Genomic DNA, 5594 nt, shown 5'->3' with positions numbered 1-5594 from the left:
GGAGAGAAAAAAGAAGACTGCAGATGGGAAGGGAAGAGAATTAATAAGGAAAATGGGGAAGGGAAACAGTAAGGCTAGAGCTGGAGAAAGAGCAAAGGGGAAAGATCTGTGGGGATGCAAGAAGACTGGATAGATCAGGAAGCGCCTCTTTCAATCTCTCCCTCCCCTGCCAGCCTTTAGCCTTGCTATTTCTCTTTCCTACCACCTCCTGACTAGCCAGGCCCCCATGGCAGCCATTATGTGAGTAGACACATCCTCTATGGGAGGCATTTTGTATTGGTGCCCACAACAGTCTTTTAAATTCACAAGCCTGCCTCAATCCAAAAAGATTGAGAACTCCTAGTATACACAGTATCAGTCAGGCCCTTTCTATCTAGTTTGGGCCCTCAGTGAAATTGAACTACCTGCAAATACTTGGCATGGAATCTCTAGTCTGAGGTTCACGTTGATGTGTAGATTTCAAGCCTAGATTCCTATAATTAGGACTGATTCAAAAACTGATCACACCGAATGGGTTTTGAGTGGATTCGGGTAGAGTTCTGCTCATGATAATAATGTGATTGCTTCAGTTATGTGCTCAGCTTTCAACTCAAAACACAAAACAACTGATTTTGAGTTCAGATGTGGCTTAAGTCATGAACTGGGTGCAAGTTGAAACACACGATAACTGTATGCAGAATTTTGCTTGAATCTAATCAACTAGATATCCTCACCAAGATGTCAGACCAGTTGCCTCTGGAACAATATCTCATCAGCAAATTTGCACAAGTTCAATTCACTACGTTTCTATATCATGCAAAGCTCTCTATGTGGTTTACAAAATACTTACTGACAACATTTTGATGAATATCAGTCCTGTGTGATCCACCCTACCCTGTTCATTTGCTGCACATCTGTCTGCTGCAGATATTTGTTAGTGCTATCAGAGCATCTTAGAGTGATGTTGGTTAGTAGGAAACCATCACCTTGTTCCTGGTTGAACACATTTCTTCTATCCCATCACAGAAACCCTGACTTGCAGACATCACTTTAGCAACTAAAATAAGAATAGGATTTTTCACCAGTTTGAAACTGTCACTTCTGCCTTGCAAAAGAGCAGTGGAAAAACTTTAGTCTCTGAAGTGAGCAGGTGAAGCTCCAGGACTTAGCAGGTTAAAGAATGACCCAGTTTTTAAGATGCCTTAGCAAACCAATGAGAAAAACTGCAGGGAAGGAAGCCCTCAGCTTGCATCTCTCCAAACCAGAAGATGTATAATCTCTAGAAAGCAAAGTCCCTCTGGCCACTACCTTTATTTATTCTACGTCCGATCACACACTATTCTCTCTAATATCTTTGCAACCCAATTAACAGGCACTTCTGTTTCTCTTCTAGCAAGCTTCGGAGCTTAGCCAACGTATGTTAATCTTAATAGCATCAGGTGCCCGGTGTCTTTTTCACATTACTAACCCAATAGAACATTAAACTGCAGTTGAAAAAGAGTCTCCCAGACATCCTGCTGCAGTCTTGGAGCTGTACATCCTCCTTTCTATTCTACTGCAGACCAACTCCCCACATTAAGCCACCAGCCAGCGCTTCCCTGTTTATCTGCAACATGAGCTCCAGTGAAATAAACATGCAGCAGTTTCTAACTGAACACACAGACACACAAACACACGTGCAGCACTGCACTGATTGCAATGCGGAAGGGGGGATGGTGGGTTCTCCCTCTTTTCTTCTTTCAGTCTTACCGTCCAAGTTGTCAGAGGCTCGCTTTTTCCCCCTTTCCCTTTTCTTCGCTTTTACTTGGAAGGGCAAGCGAATAAACAAAGCAGATGGCTTGGAATGCCCAAACCTGCCAACTGTAGCCCTGGCCCTTATAATCCACGAGGCGAGGCGTAGCTGGCCGGCTCCTTGGGTGTCAGGAAATGCAGGCAGCATAAGGGGCAAGAGGTGCTTGGAGGAGTCTGCTCTCTCCCTCAAGGCTGCTTTGCTCTGCTGTTGTGGATAGAGCTTGTCTTTGCTGGCAGCTGCTGTCTCCCTTGGTCTGAGCGCTTCCCCACTCAGCCTGACAGCTCCAGTTACCACTTTTAAGGTGGCTCTCAGACCCGAGCTGCAGAATGCTCTTCCTGCCCCCGAATAGGTTCACATCCAGTTGCGCCTAGAGATACCTTAGGTGTACACGCTGGCTCTGCCTTCTCAGCATAAATGAGAAAAAGCCACCCGTCTGCAGAGGATGCATTGAGGAAACAGCCATGCCTTTGACTGCTCCTTTTCTTTGTATTTGTATGATTTCATCATGCACCGAAATGTTTTGCTTGTTAAGGCTGAGCAGGAGTGAGTTTGCTTCTACTAGGCAAGAGTTCTATAAGGCACCCACAAACCTCCTTAGTGTGCTGTTGTCCCTACCTCCTGGCACTCCCTTAAATTCATAGCACTAATTGAATTGCCTCCCCATTTCCAGCTGATTGATCTCCTCCCATTTTGCATTAGATTTCAGTCTGGACCTGCAAATCCTAGGTGGCTGAATCCTCTGATGAAATCAGTTTTGGTTAGCCCTCAGTTCCAAAATGTTTAAAGATAAAATTTCTGGCTTCCTGTGGCATCCATTCATACAGAACATTTTGATCGACAGCCATAAACCAGTTTCAAACCCAGTTAACTTTCCTGATTTTCAGTGGGGAAACTGTTTCTCTGAAAGGAAACCTCTGTCAAATAATTCTCACACTCTTACTAAGTTTTCAGGACTCTTTGATGCTGGTGCGGAAGCAACATCTAGTAGACTTTGTGAAAACTAGTCCCATAACAAGCTTATATTCATATAGCACTTGTGTATATGTCCCGACTGCTTCACTTTCTGCTCTTTTTGTCCCCACATGTACTGCTGACACAAATACAATTTGCACATGTCTCTCTAAAGGACATCATAGAATTAGAAGGAATATTGGAGGTCTAATGAAGGGGCAAAAAACAGCTTTGAGAGGTCTGGGGAGTTGCCACCTCCCCACCACAGCACAGAGGTATCAAGAACAGGGAAGGGGCTAAAGTTCTTTAAAAATGGCACTTAAAGCTGCCACAGGCTCAGAACAAAATTATTTATTTATTTAAAACATTTCTATGCCGCCCCTTTCGCAACAAAGCCTCCGGGCAGCTCACAAAATTAGCTTGCAAACAGCCTAATTTTGACCTATTTGACAAGGGCTCAAACAGCAGTTCGAGATGCTGTTTTATTTGGATTTTGAAAAACCCCTTTCATTTGGTCCCCCACCCCCATGTCAAGGTATCAGGGAAACGTACTGGGTAGTCCACATGCCACCCATCCCTGATGTAATCCATGCCCTTCTTTAATGCTGGCTCTTCAATCCCTGACAGATGGCTGCCAGCTCCTTTATCTATAATTAAGCAGAGCCCACCACCTCCGAAGACTAGCTGTTCTCCTGCTTAGTAGCTCTCATATTGTTTAGCCAAAATCTGCTTCCCTGCTATTTCCACCATGGGCCAAAATCCTGCCCTCTGCAGCAATAAGAAACATCTCTGCTCCATTTTCTACATGGCAGGCTTTCAGATACTTGAAGAATGTTATGTCCACCCTTAGTTTTTTCTTCTCCCATCTAAACATACTCTTTCAGTCATTCCTGATAGGACTTGGGTGTCATAATGCGTATGGTCACTCTTCTCTGAGCAAATGTTCAAGTCTGCCTGCGCTTCTTTGTTTAATGCCTGGAAAGAATGAGCAGGTTTTATATTTTCTTTCACTGTTTCCTTCTAATGTATCAAGTGGCCCTTGCCTAAATGTGAAGGTACATTCACCTGCGCTGATCCTCTGGGCTGGCAAAGGGTTACACAGGAAGAGCGTGGAATGTGCAGTTCCCAGGATTGGCTTTCTGCTGTCTGAGTTTGGCTGTGGTGGGGCAGAGGGTGACACCTGTCTCCCTCTAACGCTTCCAATGGTGTGTTGTGGTGCTGGACTAGAAGACTCCTTGTGGATGACCTTTGATGAAGAATTCACACAGAATGCCTCAACACAGAGCGATGCTACCTGTGACTGAGACTTCCATTCAGCCATGGAATTGCCTTGCTCCCATCCTCAAAAGAGCTGTGCTGGATTAGCTCAAGCATCTATCTAGTCCATCATTCTGTCCACACAGTGGTCAAACAGCTGCCCACAGGAAGCCCACTAGTAGCACATGACTGCAACATCACCCTCCTGCCCATATACCCCAGTGATCAGTGTACATAGACATGGTGCCTCTGATACTGAAGATACCATATAACCACCAGAACCAGTAGCCATGGATTGCCTTATACTTCCTGAACCTTTTTAATTACCTTTAAAACAAGCCAACAACCACATTTGAAGGTCCACCAGTATGAGTTAGCAATACCACCACACAGTTGCCTGATACCCCTGGAAAGGGGCTTTACTGACTCTCAAAGGGAAGATGCAATGCCTGGCTATTACTAGGCCTGGCAGAGTAGTGGGGGCAGGCCCTTGTATCAATATCACAGCAACGCTTTAAGATATTTATTCTATACTAGCCAATATTTGAAGCTCTCTGGGTAGTTGACAGCAAAAAGGCTAATATCTGCTACCCTAGTCATAATCTCTTGCTCTCTCACCAAAAATATATTGTTTCCTGTTGTGATGAAAAGTATTTTGAAGTAGCTTGATCTTGGATGGGCAATAAGGACATGCTCCTGGCGGGAAGGAGGACAGCCAGAAGAGGTTTGTTGCTATGAATCAGCACAGCTGTCTGCATTTTCAGCTCTCTTTGGAGGTGCAGCTATGGGGATGATCATGGGGAGCACCTGCATTGCAACATTTGCCTCTCTATCACTGGCTACAAGATAGAGCCAAGCAAATTTACTGACATTGACTACAAAGAAGCAAGGACAGTTGACTGGTGGGCCATTTTAGTGAAAAATAGACTACTGAATTTGACAAAGAACAGTGCAAGAGTCCCATTTTCCTTCTCCAATGAGATCTATATCTCGTTTACATCTACTGCAGGTGAGGCAGTGGCTGTGCTGAACCGGTGCCTGGCCGAGGTAATGGGCTGGATGAGGGCCAATAAACTGAGCCTCAACCCAGATAAGATGGAAGTCCTGTTGATGGGTGGTTTGGATAGTGATTTTTGTCCTGTCCTGGATGGGGTAGCAGTCTCTAAAGGACAGGGGCCACAGCTTTTGAGTGCTCCTTGACCCAGAGCTGTCACTGGAAACCCAGGTGGCGGCGGTAAGAAGTGCTTTCCTACAGCTTTGGCTGGTCCATCAGCTGTGTCCTTACCTGGAAGAGCACTGCCTAGCGATGGTAAGTCATGCTCTGGTAAGCTCCTGGTTGGATTACTGTAATGCGCTTTATGTGGGACTGCCCTTGAAAATGGTCCAGATACTTCAGCTGGCCAGACTGCTGATGGGGACTGGCCGTTATTCCCATATAACACCGGTCCTCTGCCAGCTCAACTGGCTTCCAGTTGAAGTCTGGGCCCAATTCAAGGTGCTGGTTTTGACCTTTAAAGCCCTCAACGGCTTGGAACCAGGATACCCGAAGGAACATCTCCTTCCTTATACAGCCTCATGCCCCTTAAGATCTGTGGGAGAGGCCCTGCTCCGAGAA

The 5594-nt window shown here is 45.5% G+C and overlaps 1 protein-coding gene across 1 annotated transcript in view; it reads right to left on the bottom strand.

Moving 5' to 3' along the window:
• Window positions 1-1936, bottom strand: part of DGKG (diacylglycerol kinase gamma) — a 143943-nt gene extending 142007 nt beyond the window's left edge. Inside the window, exon 1 of the mRNA XM_044434569.1 lies at window positions 1729-1936. The gene's annotated coding sequence lies outside the window, so the exon portion shown is untranslated. The remainder of the gene's footprint in view (window positions 1-1728) is intronic.
• Window positions 1937-5594: the final 3658 nt, after the last annotated feature.

Source organism: Varanus komodoensis, unplaced genomic scaffold (genome assembly GCF_004798865.1).
Source record: "Varanus komodoensis strain SLA01 unplaced genomic scaffold, ASM479886v1 scaffold1, whole genome shotgun sequence".
NCBI classification, from domain to species: domain Eukaryota; kingdom Metazoa; phylum Chordata; class Lepidosauria; order Squamata; family Varanidae; genus Varanus; species Varanus komodoensis.
The sequence above is the reverse complement of the archived record's forward strand: the minus strand, read 5'-3'. Positions and strand labels throughout refer to the sequence as shown.